The sequence below is a fragment of the Stenella coeruleoalba genome (genome assembly GCF_951394435.1).
Source record: "Stenella coeruleoalba genome assembly, chromosome: 10".
NCBI lineage: Eukaryota > Metazoa > Chordata > Mammalia > Artiodactyla > Delphinidae > Stenella > Stenella coeruleoalba.
The window spans coordinates 6,644,499-6,662,983 of record NC_137156.1 but is presented as its reverse complement, the minus strand read 5'-3'; the positions used below and the strand labels follow the sequence as shown (position 1 = coordinate 6,662,983).

Genomic DNA, 18,485 nt, shown 5'->3' with positions numbered 1-18,485 from the left:
TTAACAAAGATCTAGAAGAACTAAAGGACAAACAAACAGAGATGAAAAACACAATAACAGAAATGAAAAATACACTAGAAGGGATCAATAACAGAATAACTGAGGCAGAAGAATGAATAAGTGAGCTGGAAGACAAAATGGTGAAAATAACTGCTGAGGAGCAGAATAAAGAAAAAAGAATGAAAAGAAGACAATCTCAGAGACCTCTGGGACGACACTAAATGCACCAACATTCAAATCATAGGGGTCCCAGAAGAAGAAGAGAAAAAGAAAGGGTCTGAGGAAATATTTGAAGAGATTATAGTTGAAAACTTCCCTAACATGGGAAAGGAAATAGTCACCCAAGTACAGGAAGCACAGAGAGTGCGATACAGGATAAACCCTAGGAAAAACACAAGACACACATTAATCAAACTAACAAAAATTAAATTCAAAGAAAAAATATTAAAAGCAGCAAGGGAGAGACAAAAAATAACATACAAAGGAATCCCCATAAGGTTATCAGCTGATTTTTCAGTAGAAACTCTGCAGGCCAGAAGGGAGTGACAGGATATACTTAAAGTGATGAAAGAGAAAAACCTACAACCAAGATTACTGTACCCAGCAAGGATCTCATTCAGATTCAATGGAGAAGTCAAAAGCTTTTCAGTCAAGTAAAAGCTAAGAGAATTCAGCACCACCAAACCAGCTTTCCAACAAATGTTAAAGAAACTTCTCTAAGCAGGAAACACAAGAGAAGAAAAAGACCCACAAAAACAAACCCAAAACAGTTAAGAAAATGGTAATAGGAACATACATATTGGTAATAACCTTGAATGTAAATGGATTAAATGCCCCTACCAAAAGACACAGACTGGCTAAATGGATACAAAAACATGACCCATATATATGCTGTCTACAAGAGACCCACTTCAGACCTAGGAACACATACAGACTGAAAGTGAAGGGATGGAAAAAGATATTCCATGCAAATGGAAATCAAAAGAAAGTTGGAGTAGCAAGACTCGTATCAGATAAAATAGACTTAATAAAGACTGTTACAAGAGATAAGGAGGGACAGTACATAATGATCTCCATTCTCCATGAAAGGAGAAATCGACAGTAACATGATAATAGTAGGGGACTTTAACACCACGCTTATACCAATGGACAGATCATCCAAACAGAAAATAAATAAGGAAACACAAGCTTTAAATGACACAATAGACCAGATAGACCTAATTGATATGTATATTTTTTAACATCTTTATTGGAGTATAATTGCTTTACAATGATGTGTTAGTCTCTGCTATATAACAAAGTGAATCAGCTATACATATACATATATCCCCGTATCTCCTCCCTCTTGTGTCTCCCTCCCACCCTCCCTATCCCACCCCTCTAGGTGGACACAAAGCACCGACCTAATCTCCCTGTGCTATGTGGCTGCTTCCCACCAGCTATCTGTTTTATATTTGGTAGTGTATATATGTCCATGCCACTCTCTCACTTTGTCCCAGCTTACCCTTCCCCCTCCCCATGCCCTCAAATTCGTTCTGTATGTCCGTGTCTTCATTCCTGTCCTGCCCCTAGGTTCTTCAGAACCACTTTTTTTGATGAACATAGATGCAGAAATCCTCAACAAAATACTAGCAAACAGAATCCAACAGCACATTAAAAGGATCATACGCCATGATCAAGTGGGATTTATCCCAGGGATGCAAGGATTCTTCAATATATGCAAATCAATCAATGTGATGCACCATATTAACAAATTGAAGGAGAAAACCCATATGATCATCTCAGTAGATGCAGAAAAAGCTTTTGACAAGATTCAACACCCATTTATGATAAAAACTCTCCAGAAAGTGGGCATAGAGGGAACCTACCTCAACATAATAAAGGCCATATATGACAAACTCACAGCAAGCATCATACTCAATGGTGAAAAACTGAAACCATTTCCACTAAGATCAGGAAAAAGACCAGGAAGTGCAGTCTCGCCACTCTTATTCAACATAGTTTTGGAAATCCTAGCCACAGCAATCAGAGAAGAAAAAGAAAGAAAAGTAATAGAAATTGGAAAAGAAGTAAAACTATCACTGTTTGCCAATGACATGATACATAGAAAATCCTAAAGATGCCACCAGAAAACTACTAGAACTAATCAATGAACTTGGTAAGGTTGCAGGATACAAAATTAATGCATAGAAATCTGCATTCCTATACACCAACAACAAAACATCAGAAAGAGAAATTAAAGAAACAGTCCCATTTACCATTGCAACAAAAAGAATAAAATATCTGGGAATAAACCTGCCTAAGGAGGTTAAAGACTTGTACTCAGAAAACTAAAAAACACTGATGAAAGAAATCAAAGATGACATAAACAGATGGAGAAATGTACCATGTTCTTGGATTGGAAGAATCAATATTGTGAAAATGACTCTACTACCCAAAGCAATCTACGGATTCAGTGCAATCCCTATCAAACTACCAATGGCATTCTTCACAGAATTAGAACAAAAAAATCTTGTATGGAAACACAAAAGACCCCGAATAGCCAAAGCAATCTTGAGAAAGAAAAATGGAGCTGGAGGAATCAGTCTCCCTGACTTCAAACTATACCACAAAGCTACAGTAATCAAGACAGTATGGTACTGGCACAAAAAGAGAAGTATAGATCAGTGGTACTGAATAGAAAGTCCAGAGATAAACCCACGCACATATGGGCACTTAATTTACGACAAGGAGGCAAGAACATACAATGGAAAAAAGACAGTCTCTTCAATAAGTGGTGCTGGGAAAACTGGATAGCTACATGTAAAAGAATGAAGTTAGAACACTACATAACACCATACACAAAAATAAACTCCAAATGGATTAAAGACTTAAATGTAAGACCAGACACTATAAAACTTCTAGAGGAAAACATAGGAGAAACACTCTTTGACATAAACCACAGCAAGATCTTTTTTGACCCACCTAGAGTAATGGAAATAAAAAAAAATAAACAAGTGGGACTTAATTAAACTTAAAAGCTTTTGCACAGCAAAGGAAACCATAAACAAGACAAAAAGACAACCCTCAGAATGGGAGAAAATATTTGCAAATGAAACAACAGACAAAGGATTAATTTCCAAAATATACGAACAGCTCATGGAGCTCAATATCAAAAAAACAAACAATCCAGTTAAAAAATGGGCAGAAGACCTAAATAGACATTTCACTAAGGAAGACATACAGATGGCCAAGAGGCACATGAAAAGATGCTCAACATCACTAATTATTAGAGAAATGCAAATCAAAACTACAATGAGGCATCACCTCACGCCAGTCAGAATGGCCATTATCAAAAAAGCTAGAAACAATAAATGCTGGAAAGGGTGTGGTGAAAAGGGAACCCTCCTACAGTGTTGGTGGGAATGTAAATTGATACAACCACTATGGAGAACAGTATGGAGGTTCCTTAAAAAAGTAAAAATAGAACTACCATATGACCCAGCAATCCCACTACTGGACATGTACCCTGAGAAAAACCATAATTCAAAGAGACATGCACCACAATGTTCATTACAGAACTATTTACAATAGCCAGGACATGGAAGCAACCTAAATGTCCATCGACAGATGCATGGATAAAGAAGATGTGGCACATATATACAATGGAATATTACTCAGCCCTAAAAAGAAATGCAATTGAGTTATTTGTAGTGAGGTGGATGGACCTAGAGTCTGTCATACAGAGTGAAGTAAGTCAGAAAGAGAAAAACAAATGCTGTATGCTAACGCCTATGTATGGAATCTGAAAAAAAAGAAAAATGGTACTGATGAACCTAGTTGCAGGGCAGGAATAAAGAGGTAGACGTAGAGAATGGACTTGATGACATGGGGTGGGAGGGCGAAGCTGGGGCGAAGTGAGAGTAGCATCGACATATGTACACTACTGAATGTAAAAAAGTTGGCTGGTGGGAAGCAGCCGCATAGCACAGGGAGATCGGCTTGGTGCTTTGTAATGACCTAGAGGGGTGGGATAGGGAGGCTGGGAGAGAGGCTCAAGAGGGAGGGGATATGGGGACATGTGTATACATATGTCTGATTCGCTTTGTTGTGCAAAAGAAACACAGTATTATGAATCAAATATACTCTAATAAAGATCTATTAAAAAAAAAGTTTAAACCCTTAAGGACTGTACAACCTGATTAGGCACTAGTAATATTAACAGCTAAATATATTGAGCAGTTACTATATGACAGGTATTGACTGAAGCTTGTTTTTAAACATTAATTCATATATGCCCTTAAAACAACCAGTATTGTTCCCAATTTACAGGTGAGAAAACTGAGGCACAATCAAAATTACATGGATATCTTTAATACAAACAGAATATGATCAGCATTTACAATAGAGTTGGTACTGTATAGTAAGGGAGTCTAATCTAAAATCTGAGGACTCTAACTTAAACCATGCTGATTGGTTTCTTATGGCTGCTGAATGACTAAGAAGAAAATATTTCCTTCTTCTTGTCCAGTAATAACATCTTCATTTGTTGAGCCAATCGCATAAAGTTCCCGTTTTGTTAAAAACATCAAATCTACCTTTTAAAATGACATTTAGGGCAATAAATTTCTGCATTGATAAAATTCGAAATAATATTCAAAATTTCCTGAAGTTATTTAAATGCTGTCTTTATGTAATATACTTGTAAAATCCTTCTCAAGTATGCTTTTTGGAGTATCTAAAATAATCATTTGATTCGTGCCAGTAGTTCAGACATTCAGTGGTAAATAAAATCAAATGCAATTACGTGCATGAGCATAATTTTATTGACAGAGAGGTTTAGGCTCAGCCAGAGAGCTGAGGACAGCATTTTGGCTCTGGAGTTGGTCAGATGCTCTTTTTATGATATTCTGCAGGCTTTGGAGGAGGCTGTGGTAGAAAGACTATAAAATGTGAATTTAACCCTTGTATTCAAACGGATCAAAAAAAACAGCAGAGAGATAAACCATTTAATAAGGATAGAAACAGTAGGGGAAAATGCAGCTTAATGTCTGCAGGGTGCTCTCTAGGCAATGTTAAAGAAAATTATGGAAGTTTAGGGATTATGGATCTAAAGTTGATTTATTAAAGAGTCAGAAGACTTTTGCACGATATACTAGCTGTAAATGCATTAAAAAAAACCCAGCAGGACGTCTCTGGAAATGTTTCTGTATTGATTTCATCAATGTTTGAGTCAGATATGGATGTTTTCCTTTTATGCAAAATGCTGATGTGTACCGATTTGTGACTGGGTTCTTGCCTTAAGGAATTCTCTGTAGGGCATGGAAGTAACCGATTTGTAACAGTTTGAAATTGGAAGAACCTCACTTTCCATTTATTTTCACTTACTCAGCAATAAACGCTAAAGGCCAATGACAAAACTCCTCCCTCATCTCATCCCCAAAGACAGGAAACACTTGCATTAATTCTTTGACACATTGTATACATTTCCTGGGCCTTTTCTTTTTATTGTGACTGCATTAATTCTCTCCTGAATTCTTTCTAAAAATAACTACTCTATAAACCATAGTTTAGTTACTATGAAACATTATCTTCCAGGGAAGACAATTACTAGGTGATGGTTCTAACACATTTCCAGTGATATTGGTTTGAAATGTCCCATATGCAGTGCTCAGCAGAGGGTTATATAAAGCAGCAAGTTAAAATGTAACTACGCATGAAATTTATAATGTGTTTGCAGATCATCCTTCTTTTGAAGAAAGCTTTTGCATTTTTCATTTATTTGTGCATGTTTAATTTCCAGAATCTACGTGGTCAACGTTTGTGTACATCTTTATGAAGATGTCCTTGCGGCACCCCTGAACATACAGCAGGTAAGGCAGTGCTGTGCCAATCATGTCTCCAGATCTGTGAAGCACAATGGACCTTGTCCTAGTCTTTGAAAGTCAATAGGTCAAGCTTTTGAGAAAGGGGATTTTGATGGCTGGTTGGTGCCCAGATGCTATTTGTGACCATTTAGCTTGTCCACTGTACAGTAGAATCTGGCAGAGCCCCTCTTTATTGGATGCTGGTGAGTGAGTTGAGTTTACCTGGGCTCATGGACATTTTGTGTAGTTAATATCTCTGAGATATTAGAGCACAAAAATAAGAAGAAACGAGAAGAGAAAACAATACAGTGAGTAAACAACGTATAGGTTTTTAAACAATAAAAATGTGTGTGTGTGTGTGTGTGTATATATATATATATAACTGTTACATATTGTAAGAGAACAGCTTCATCTACTATCATAGTAAAAGAGAACATGGTGGCAAAAAAAGTACAACTGCAGAAAATTAACTATGACCCTCTGAGTTTCACTGATCTCTTCACGTAACTGTGAAGAAGCAGAGCTTGTGCTTCTGGCTCCAAGCTCACAGCTCCCTGCAGTGACAGGGAGCTTACGGGTGTGTGGATTCTGTTTGCACAAGGACACTGAGACAAGGAAGTGAACACAGGGCAAAATGGAGGTGGCAGTCTGATTCCCAGGTTAAGTGTCCTGGCTGGGGTGCCCTTTTCTGATTTACACTGAAACCTGGCCAGTTGAAAATAGAAACAGATTCATTTCCTGATCACAGGAAAAATCCTTCATAATGGGCCTTCATTAAGAATGTTTTGTTTTTCCAGTGCAGGGAGGGTTTTTGATCTACTGGACTATCTGGCATAGTCTTCTTGTTTTGTTAAACTTTGAGAAGGTTGAACAGTCCTAGGGACAACGCATTGTGTAAATTACCATAAAATGTGATAAAGAGGTGAGGAGTGTGGTAGGCAGAATTCTTAAATAGCTCTCAAGATTTCCTCCCCCTGCCCTTGAATGTGGGCAGAACCTATGAATATGACAGGATAGTTGCTCCCATGATTGCATTTTGTTATATAAGACTCCTCCTTAGCTGACTAGAGAGAGATTCTATTGCCATCTTTCATGAAGTGAGCTGTCAAGTTATGAGGGGGCCACATGGCTAGGACCTGAGACTGGCTCTCAGCTGACAGGCAGCAGGAAAACAGGGACCTCATTCCTGCCTCAAAGAACTGAATTCTGCCCACAACCAGAGAGCTTAGCTTGCAGGAGACCCTCGAGCTCCAGATGAGACCACAGCCCCAGCCGACACCTTGATTTCAGCCTGGTGAGACCCTATGCAGAGGTCTCCCTACTTAACTTCTCCCTGAACTCCTGACCCATGGAAAATATGAGATAATAAATTTGTCTTGTTTTAAGTTTGTGATAATTTATTACGCAATAGCAAACTACTAATGTAGGGAAAGAGTGCATCAGATATATTAATGGCTGGCCTAGATGGGATCAGAATAAGTCATGTAAGTATTCACTCTTATGGTCCTACGTTTAAACAACACGTGTATATTAAGTGAGGGAGTGATCCATAACCCACTATTCTAAACACAAAAGCAATATTATGTCAACCTATACTTTTTTACTTACTCATCATAAAACAACGTAAAATTACACCTTCTCTGACTGGTACATACGCATATCTGCTGTCTTAACTATTATAAATTATGGGAAATAATGTTTTTTTTTTTCATAATATAGAAAGTTTAATTTAAAATTTCAGTTTTGTTAGTTTTTACTTTCAACATAATGGAAATCATTGCTGGGCTATAAGATTAGATTTTGTTGACATTTGCATGGTCCTGTGTGTTCGGTGTGTGTTAGCTCCATTTTACAGATGAATAAATTAAACCATAGATTAGATGAAGTAATTACTCAGAACTAGTAATTGGCCATGTTAGACTATGAACTCAGCTTTTCTGACTCCTGAGTTCAAGATTATTTTGATCATAGCTCACCTAGAGATGTATAACAGAAGAACACAAAAACACAAGTGCAATAGAAAAAGCTGAAGATGTTTCTACAATAGCTAAGATAACAATGAAAGAATTCCTTGGTTAGGAGTGATGATGTTTGTGGACGGGATAACTAATCTGGTTTACGCTGTAGCATTAGAGCTTCAGGTGCTTGGGTTTAACCTTCGGAGCAAATTCCCCTGGTTCCAACCCCTGTTAATTCTCCAGAATATATGTTTTTGACCTTTTTGATGCTACTTTGATTTGATTTGCAGAGGCCTTGCTTCTTCAGGGTTTTTAGTCTTATGCTCATCTTTAAATAGATGGTTTTGTTTGTCTCTGATGTTTCTGAGGCTGTCCTTACATGTGTCTTTATATTTTTTTCTTTGCTTTTGAAACCCGTACTTTGTGCCTTGGATCCTCCTGGAGGGTGCCAAGCTCATCTTGGGGTTTGCAATAGGCCTGTTTTGTCCAGGTTCAATTGTTCACATTGAGAGGTGATATTTTGAGCAATTTAAACCAATGAGCTATGTTCAGTATTTGTTTGTTACATATAAAGTATATAAAAGAAATGACTTCATATGTCAAATCACTTGCTCATGAAATTTTTTCTTCCAGTTTTATTGAGATATAATTGATGTACAGCACTGTATAAGTTTAAGGTTATAACATAATGATCTACTATATCATTGTGACATCATGAAATGATTATCACAATAAGTTCAGTGAATATTCATCCTCTCATAGAGACACAAAATGAAAGAAATAGAAAAAACTTTTTTCTTGTGATGAGAACTCAGGATTTACTCTCTTAACTTTTATATATAGCATTCAGCACTGTTCATGATATTTTGCTAATGAATTTTATTAACCCTTAATTACTGAAATAATTTTTATAAATTATATATCTAATTATGATTCCATTTATTAAAAACAATTGAAGTAGACTTTGTAATCAGGTAAGAGATGTTATCTATTACACAGGTGTTTAACAATTATATTTTCCATATTATGGAGAAAAATATAGGTCAGGAGAAAACAGCAACACTTTTGTATTTTTCCATAACAGAAGTGGATAACAATACAATGGATAGAGATAGTGTACGCTCAAATATTTAATTTAATAATTACTTCAAATAATTCTGGAATAATGGGTTATTCATTTGAAGCATCTATTTGAAAACAATAAAATGAAGGTTAAAAAATTGGAAACCTTCGGGCTTCCCTGGTGGCGCAGTGGTTGAGAGTCCGCCTGCCGATGCAAGGGACACGGGTTCGTGCCCCGGTCCGGGAAGATCCCACATGCCGCGGAGCGGCTGGGCCCGTGAGCCATGGCCGCTGAGCCTGTGCGTCCGGAGCTTGTGCTCCGCAACGGGAGAGGCCACAACAGTGAGAGGCCCGCGTACCGCAAAAAACAAAAACAAAAACATTTTAGATGTAATGATCTAACCAAACGTAATCTAAAATAAAATATAATTAATTAGATTGTAACATACAAGAAAATACATTTCAAAATAATATGCATACAACGATAACTTATTTTAAAATTCTGATGAAAAAAGACTTTCAATATTGTTTTTCTTTTAGTTTTAAGAAATGGATTATTTTTCTACTTTTCTATATGTCCAAGTTATTTCACAAGGAAAATGTGTTATTCCAGTAACCAATAATTAAAAAATAGTATTCTAACATTTAGAAGTTGTTATAGGTAAATATAAAGGAAGGGATTTTGAAAGTCACTAGGTGTGTTCTCCATAAATAGTTCCTGGATTCCAGATTAGTGAGTTTCTGACTTCTTTATTTTTCTGCCTTTGCCTTCAACCATACTCCTTTGTAATCTATCTTTATTTTTTTAATTGAAGTGTAGTTAATTTACAGTATTATACTAGTTTCGGGTGTACAACATAGCTATTCAATATTCTTATAGATTTTGCTCTATCTTTATTTTCAATGATATCTTGTTATCTTTCTCAAGTTCTGGATTTGCCTCTTGACTATTCTTTTACAAGCTTTTATCTCTTCTCTGGTTTTTATATTGAAATATGAATGTCCTCTTTATTAGTAAATCCACGTTTCTTAGGCTTTATCATAACAACTAAGCACCATTCTCCACTGTTAATTACCTTCTTCTTGAAACACTCTCCCCCTTAGCTCCCATGCCAACATATTCTTCTGGTTTTCTCTGGCCACTTTCCAGTCCCCTTTGTCAGTTATTTCTCATGTTTTCTTTTTATTTGTTAAACTTATGTTTTCCTCCAGACCCTGACCTAAGCTCTTTACTTCTTGTCCTGTAATATCCTCCTGACCATTCTCAAGACTTTAATACCTAAATGTTGCCAAAACCAAAATTTTTATCCCCAACACATGACTTCTGTCATTAGCTCCAGACTCACATAGATGGACGCCTCAAGACCAGGGTGTCAAAAACAGAACTCATGTTTTCTTCCAGTCCTGATCTGCTTTTCATGTTCTCTACACAGAAAGTAGAACTATCGTCTACCCTGTTGACTGCTTTGGACAGAAACTTGGGAATCCTGTGTAACTCTTCCCCTCCCTCTTCTCCCATGCTCAATTAATTACCAAAAGATATTAATTCTAGCCTTTAAATAATTCTAGAATCTGTCCACTTGTAATTCTCTTCATCATCTCCTTTATGGTTCAGCCCAACATCAACTGTTTCCTTGTCTAGTACAAAATTGATCTCCCCACACCTACCCTTGATCTCCTCAATCTATAATTTACACTATGGCAATAGTTATTTTTGTAAACACACACTGTATGGAAAAGAATTTCTGTTGTCCTGAAACAATTATCACTAAAACCTACAAGGTTCTTTATCCAACCCCTGTATACTTCTTCAGTCTCATAAATGATTCTCCTCTTCTATTCATATAATTCACTCACATCAGACCTTTTGCCTCAGTGTTTTTGCATCATACCTCTCCTTATTTTCCTCCCATTTTGTTTCCTAGTTTAATGCCTCTTCTTATTTTAGTTCTCGGTTTATATGTCACTTATTCTAGGAACTGTTCATTGAGCCATACTTACCCTCAGACTAGGTCAGCTTGCTTTTGTTTTCTTTTAAACTTCAATGACACATGTTAGATGCTCAATAGCTGTCATCTCCATTTGACCAGAGATTTAAGGAGAGCAAGATCTGTGTTAGTTTTCCCCCAGAACCTACAACAACAGTGTAGATATTACAACAGTGCAGTCACATCGCAGACAATAAATATGTGTCAGTTAAATCACTGATGGTGCTGCTTTGCTCTGATGGGGCTGTATTGGTTCCTGTATATCAGTTCTCTCCATGTGCCCAGCTACTTGTAAGCTTGAGACTTGTCCAGTTATGGAAGAATATAGAGAACAGACAGAAAAATAACGTACCATTCTTCTTTGCCCGACATGCCCTGGACCATGCCTTTTTTACAAGCTGGTGAGCCTTAGTCATACTGTGTGAGGAATAGAGTAGTTATTCTTGCCACCCCAAGGAGATTTTGCTTTCTCTGTATTCAAGAGGAGAATAGGCATAAGTCTATGTAATTGCTGGCTCTGGTCCTAATCACAAGCTTGAAGAACCAAAAAACCCGTGACATAGTTCTTGTCTTCTGTCTGAGAATTTTCACATTGACATCAGTTAGTGGTCAGCTGAAGAACTGCAGATGGAGCGCAGTGGGACTGGGAATGGAAGGAGGAATGTTCGTGCCTCATCCAAAGCAAATTTCTCCATTGTCTGACACTTGTTAAGCAGTGAGAAAAAATGCAGTCAATTTGGCTTTTTTTTTTTACTTGTGACCCAAAGTCTTTGGCAATTGACCATGCTAGTCAAGAATGATAGATGAAACTTTGTCACAGTTTCTTCTTTAAGGTTTTAGGTCAAGTGAGCACACACAAAAGACACAAAGGTAAAGTAAGATTAAGACATGTTATTAATATTTAGCTATATCTCTATTTATATGCTAATGTAAACCAACAAGACAGAATACTGAGCTGATTACTAAACAAAGTTCCAGAAGATTAATGTTAAACGTTGAACATAATACGAAATATTTATAGTTTTAATTTTTCAGGATTTCTTATTTCTATATTTTCCCAGTTGTGGCCTCAAACATGATGGCATCTTGAAGATATATTTCACACCCAGAGGGGGTCAAGATCATCTGGGTTCTGCCATAGGCCTGTTCTATCAAATTGTTTATACAACTTTCCTCTGAGAGGCAGAAACTCTGAATGATTTATAGGGTTACTCCTAAGCAGGGGAAAAAAATATATGTGTGTGTGTGTGTGTGTGTGTGTATATATATATATATATATATATATATATATATATATATATTTATACCATATAAAGAAATTAAGGGGAAAAGACTATGGAGAACTGTGATGTCTCAAGAGATTTTTGCAAACTATCCAGTTAGCCTGCCATGGTTTCATGGATGCTGGCACAAGTCATGAGACTCCTGGATCAGAAACAAAGGACTTTATGATTTGTGGCACAGCAAGCCACTTGGGTATCATGTTCGTGCCAATCTCCCTTGCCTCCCAGATCCTACAGGGGTAACATTGAAGGGCCCTGGTGGACCTTGCACGCATGGTGGGTTTGTGGCACAGCTGAGGAACCCCAAACTCAAGAAATCTGAATGTTTTATAAGGGGCTGCAAGTATATCTGCCCTGCCTGCCAGAGGGTGGCACTCTATCTAATTTACAAGGCTGGGGAAGATAACCCCTATGCTCACAAGGCATATAGAAAAGTGAGAGAGTAATGGATAATTGTTAAGTAAATTAAGGGGAAAAGACTTAAAGTGGACTTTTTCTCTTTTCCTTCCATCTTGGCTTCGCCCTAGAAAGCAGAGGGAACATTTCCAATAAAACCAGATGCTTGTGTTATTACAATTAACATAAATGATCAGGTATTTAGTTATGTTTTTTGTTTTTCTTGTCTTCCTTCATCATGGCCCAGAGTAATATTTGCTTAGTGTACACTGAGGACTCATAACTGCTTATTATCTGTGTGAATGCTCAGGGGGGTGTCAAATAAGCACTGCCATGTCTCACCTCCAGAGAAGATGCAGCAACTGTACCGATGAAAAGCTCACCAGCCACTGGCTCATCCCTACTCTGACTTCAGCCATACATCTTCAATACTGAATAATATCTAGCTGTAGTTCAAAGATGTCATCTAGTATAAGAAATTATTGTTATTTTATATCTGTGCTACACTGATGAAATTAAACAGTGCTATGCAGAACCACTTTATTTATGGATAGGAAGAAAAACAATTCTATCAGAAATTTTCATGTTTGTTGTGTGTGTCAGGATGAAACCTGTGAAAGCACTTCCTTTACCTACGGGAAACTAATATCTCATAAACATGTGGCCTTCTCCCACAGAGTGTAAAGATTGGTAAATAAAGAACTCTGATAGAAAATGTGCTCATCCCAGTGAGGTCAGTGAGTCCTTTGAAGGCACCATGGTTCTATTCAGTGCCCTGGAAGAGTTCATTAACCTGATGCAAGGAGACCGTTTACCCCTACCTAAAGGATCATGCTAATTAAATTGCTCTGTTTACCCAGCTATGTCCCAATTTTCTGTGAATACATGAATGTCTTGAGTTTCATTTCCTGTATTTTTGTTGAAGGCAGAGATGATTACAGATTAACACTCTCAAACTTGTACTTCTGCTATAGATCTCAGGCTTCATTGAACTATTTTCAAAACCAATTTTTAAAAAATTTGTCAAGATAGTTTTATACTTAGAGCAACCCAGATGGAGGAATTTTAATGTTTTATATGTTTACAAATGGTTATAAGAGTTATCTATGAACAAGTTTTATTATTTCATTTCCTTCTTGCTGAAATGTAAAACAGTCATTCCTCCTACCTGAGGCTAATTTCTTCATCTGTGCTGTTGAGTTCATCCTCAGGAATCTTAAGTTATAAGCCTGCCATCTCTCTCTTATGCATTCAGATTCCCTCTTCTCTCTCTCTTAACTGGAATTTTCCTGTTGGCTTTTAAATGTGCTCATGTCTCCTTCATAACACATCAACAGTAACAATCTCTAGGCATCTCGTCTCCTTCCATTAACTTCTCTATTTTCTCCACTTCATAGCCAAACTTCTTGAAGAAATTTTCTTTGTCATTATCTCTACTTCCTCATTTTATTCCAGTATGGATTTATCTATTTTATTGAAATTTTATTAAACCATTGAAATAATTTTCATTAAAGTTAATACTGATCTCCTGTTCACAGAATGTAAGAGAGATTTCCAGTCATTTTTGTACAAGTCCCCCCAGCTGCATTCAAAGTTTTGACTATTTAAAAAATTTTTTTCTTCCCTTACTGTCACGAAGTTTTACTTCCTGCTTTTCTGCTTCTCGTTTATATCTTCTTTTCAGGATCAACCTCATCTACCTTGGACATAAAATGCTGATCCTAGGGATTCACTTATTCTTACTGTATATTTTCTTTTTTATTGATTTCAAGCATATCTGTGGTTTGAATTGCAACATATTTATAGGTGACTTACAAATATACAGCTCCAGCCCAGATATCCTCTGATTCCTGGACCTATATATATACAACTGACATTTTCTTTTGGAGACTCAAAGTCATCTAAAACTAAAATTGTCCAATTAGAGCTCTTTTATAGCCCCTTGACCCCCTTTTGCTCCTCCATAAAATGCCATCTATTTTATTATCCAAGCCAGAAATCTTGAGTCATCTTTGATGCCTTCCTTTCCTAAATTCATCATTTTGTTTACTCTCCTATACTTTACAAAGTGCTTTGAGTACAGTATATCGATTTATTATCACAGTCACCCAGTAAGACAGGTAATACCACTGTGAATTTAGATTTGGAAACTGAAGTGGAAAAAGGTCAACTGACCTGGCCAATATCACCGTCTTGGAGTGGAATATAGAGCAGGAACATGAACATTTTACTCAAAATCCATTTTTTTTGGAGGGTAATTGGAGAGGATTTTTTTAGAAGAAAGGAAGTTTGAGCATTCCTAAATGTTAAAAGGAAAAAAGCTAAATTGCTAGTTTAATGAGGAAAGGAAGATATTAAGAATTCAGTAAGATCTTATTAACGGGTACATATTGATATTTTTTGTGACAACTTTAGGATTAAAAGAACAGATAAAAATAAGCTTTGTTTTTATCATAATTATTAGTATTCTATTCTAGTTTTACTGTTCTCAAGGCATTTTCTTGGAATTGTTAATTAATTTTAACAAGAAGCATATATTAATGGTCTGTAAAGGACAAACGCACACACACAAAAAAAAGCCATGTAAAACTTTCCTGACAATATGTCTGTTGTTATTAAGGAGCTGCTGAAAGTCTAATAGCTATGATAAGAACATATTATTTCTAGAAAACAGATAGTGTCTTAATTAATGAACTATGCCAAAATTTAAAATTCCAAGTGAGGTTGAATAACTGAATGTTTTCCACACTTATGGTAAGCGCATGTCTCTAGTGTGTATGAACTTTTTTATATATGTAAGTTAATTTTTAAAAGCTTTCATCAGGGTTAGGTAAGGTTATTAATTGCCATGTTAGTTTGGAGAAACATCTGATTCTTAAATTTTGAAAATAATTTGGAAATCTTAATTTCTCAGGAGCAACCAGTGTGCTTATTTTCATCCCTAGCCGATGGAAGACACTTTTAATAAATTGAACAAAATATGGCAGTAACGTCCCAACTCAGGAAATTAATCGGCACACTCAGTCAAGAAAGGAGAAAAGAGGAGAAAGATGAATACAGAGATGTGTACTTTGAGATCCTCTACTTTGTATAAGACTCATTTCATAACATTAAAACCGATGACGACACAAGAAGTTTCCTTTACTGGTGTTATCATAATGATCATCTATTAGAAATAATTTTTAAAAGTAGATTGGGTGAGACTAAAAGAAAAAGAAATACTAATATTTAAAGTGGGAAATGATATTCTTTTTGCTCTTAATGTATTATTATGACCTACTTATCATTTACTTGAATTAATGTACTTTATCCCATCCACATCTCTCACATGGTGATATTATCTATGAGTTTTCCCGATTAGAAAAAATGTAATTCTCCTTGAATGAGGGTATTCAAATCCATTTACTCAAAGCTAGAGAAGTCTTTGAAAAGGCCCTCTGTTAGGTGATAGAGGGAAAGGAATGCCTCCTAACTTGAACATTCTCTTAGAGAAAGGTGAGTCTCAAACTTGGATGCATGCGATACCCATCTCCCATCCTTCCTCTCCTCATTGTACATGGCTGAGGGTATGCTGAAAAGAATCCATTCTAGAAAGCAAACCTATGTTGAAAAAGTGGCGCTAGATGAAATGAAAATGAAGGATCTGTATTAAAATGGCACTTTGCAGAAGCAAAGAATAATCAGGACATACTGGAAGTCTTAGAAACTCAAAATTAGTCCTGTCATCTTCCTAAGTTCTTTTTAAACTGTGGCTTCCTTGGCTACAAGCTGTCTTCTTTCTAGTCATTAATGATGCCTCTATGGAATTTATTTCCCTTTGGAGACAGGATAATGCAATGGTTGAGAGCCCATGCTTTATAGAGAACACAGGATCAGTATTCTAACACTAACACCAGGCAGGTATCTTCAGGCAGTTTGCTTTAAGCAAATGCCTTAGGCAATTGGTTTATCCTTTTTGATCCCCAGAGGCATATGCCCATCGCATAGGATGATTGAGTGTATTAAATGTGATAAAACAGAAGAATCTCAAACTTTAGTTGCTATTAGTCCTGTTAAGTTTTCAAAAATGGTAGCTCTCATTAATAAGAAGGAGAAGAAGAGGAGGAGGGGGAAGCAAGAATGCAGAAAGCAAGCGAAATAGTGTCACAGTCGCAGCTGTGCCTTACTGATATGTCTTTTAGGCTTCATTCTTACAATCACAGAATTCTACTTTAGGCTCATAGCCAAAGTGGGTGAGAGGTGAAACCATAAATTCTCTTTGCTACTCTCTCCATCTGTCAGTGCGCAGGTCTTCCTCATACCTAATCGCTCCTTCCTTAATCAGATGACTTTTACCCTCCTGCAGTGTTCCTGGCTGTCCAGAGGCCATCATTACCACTCCTGTTCTAAGAGGCCAGCAGTTCCCAGTTGTTCCCTCATCTCTGCATGTCGTTTTCCTAAGAGCTCTGTACTCAGCAGCCTGTCCCTTAGAAGACAGTCTGACAAAATGGTGGTGGTTCGGTGTTAATGTCTAGTAGAAACTTGAATATGTTCCTTGCCGAAAGGTATCTGCTTTTTAAACGGCTGTATCAATCAGGGTTCAACCAGAGAAACAGAACCAGTGGGAGATTTATATTAACAGATCTGTTGTAAGGAATTGACTTAAACAATTGTGGGGCTAGCAAAGCAAGTCTGGAGTCTGTAGGGCAGGTGGGCAGGAAGGACAGGCTGGGCCGGGACTCTTGGGCATAAGCTGAAGATGCTGTCCGGAGTTTCTTCTTCTTCTGGGAAGCCTCAGGATTGCTCTAAAGGCCTTTCAACGGCTCTAAAGGCCAACCAAGCCCACCCAGATTATCTGGAATGATATCTCTTACTTGAAATCGGTTAATTGTGAACTTTAATGACCTCTACAAAGTAACTTCACAGCAACACCTAGATTAGTGTTTGAACAGCTAGAGATATAGCCTAGCCAACTTGGCGCATAAAGCTGACCATCACAGTTCGCACTTGTCAACTTCTGTCTGACATGATTGAACTATTCTGTGTAAAATTGGAAACATGCTAACTCTTTCCTCAGAAAAGAGGGAATCTTAGGTGATGTTCATTCTTCCCTTTTGATTTCCGGTAACTTAAACACTGTAATATGAAGTTAACTATTATTAATACTTCTTATGTTACATAATAAGGAAAGAGAGAAAAGAAAATACAAATACTTTGTTAATACATATACAGATATTTTCGTGATTAAAAAAAGGAATTCCTCGTTTTGAAACTTGTCATATGGCCATAATTGGTATTTATAACTGCCTTCTTCTACCACCCGTTCCATATTCACTTTGCCCTCAGAAAGAACCTCAGCTGATTGTGGTTCTTTACCTCACAGAGTGACCCAAATCATCAGGCTGAATTAGGTTGTTTATTCATTGACTTTAAATCACAGGATGCCCTAAGGGATCTCTTAACATTCCAGAAATACTCTTACTCACTGTAGTACAGTAGCAACCCAGTTTTCTCTTGGTAATCAGGATCAATAACTCTAGCCGGTACTGTAATTGCTTTTTTTTGCCTGTTGAATCAGAGGTACAAGGAGCTCAAAGTGGCTGGGTGGCAGTATTAACTTCCAGTTCAAAGAATTCATCCTTGTGTCTTCCGATGGAAGCATCTGTTCCTTTGGAACAAAGACCAGCATTGCCCAGGATCGTAGGGATGGGAAACAAAACTTTTGCTAGTAGATTCCTAGCAATAATGGTGAGTGGTACCACTCTCATATCCACCTTTTGATTCCTAGACCTATGAATCCTGGCTGTGGGAGAAACAGTACCATATACTGAATGCTGATTTAGAGCATATACACCCTCCTGGAGAGTATTGTCCCAGTCCTTCAAGTATTGCCACCTATCAGGTGCTGTAAGTGCCTTTCATCAGGACAATAGGGAACACCATAAGATCAGTGAATCCCGTGAGCATGGGCTA

The 18,485-nt window shown here is 37.1% G+C and overlaps 1 long non-coding RNA gene across 1 annotated transcript in view; it reads left to right on the top strand.

Moving 5' to 3' along the window:
• The window catches only part of LOC307192879, a 229,727-nt gene that overhangs the window by 27,595 nt on the left and 183,647 nt on the right, over positions 1 to 18,485 (top strand). Inside the window, exon 2 of the long non-coding RNA XR_013830194.1 lies at positions 5,783 to 5,852. This is a non-coding gene — a long non-coding RNA (uncharacterized lncRNA). The remainder of the gene's footprint in view (positions 1 to 5,782; positions 5,853 to 18,485) is intronic.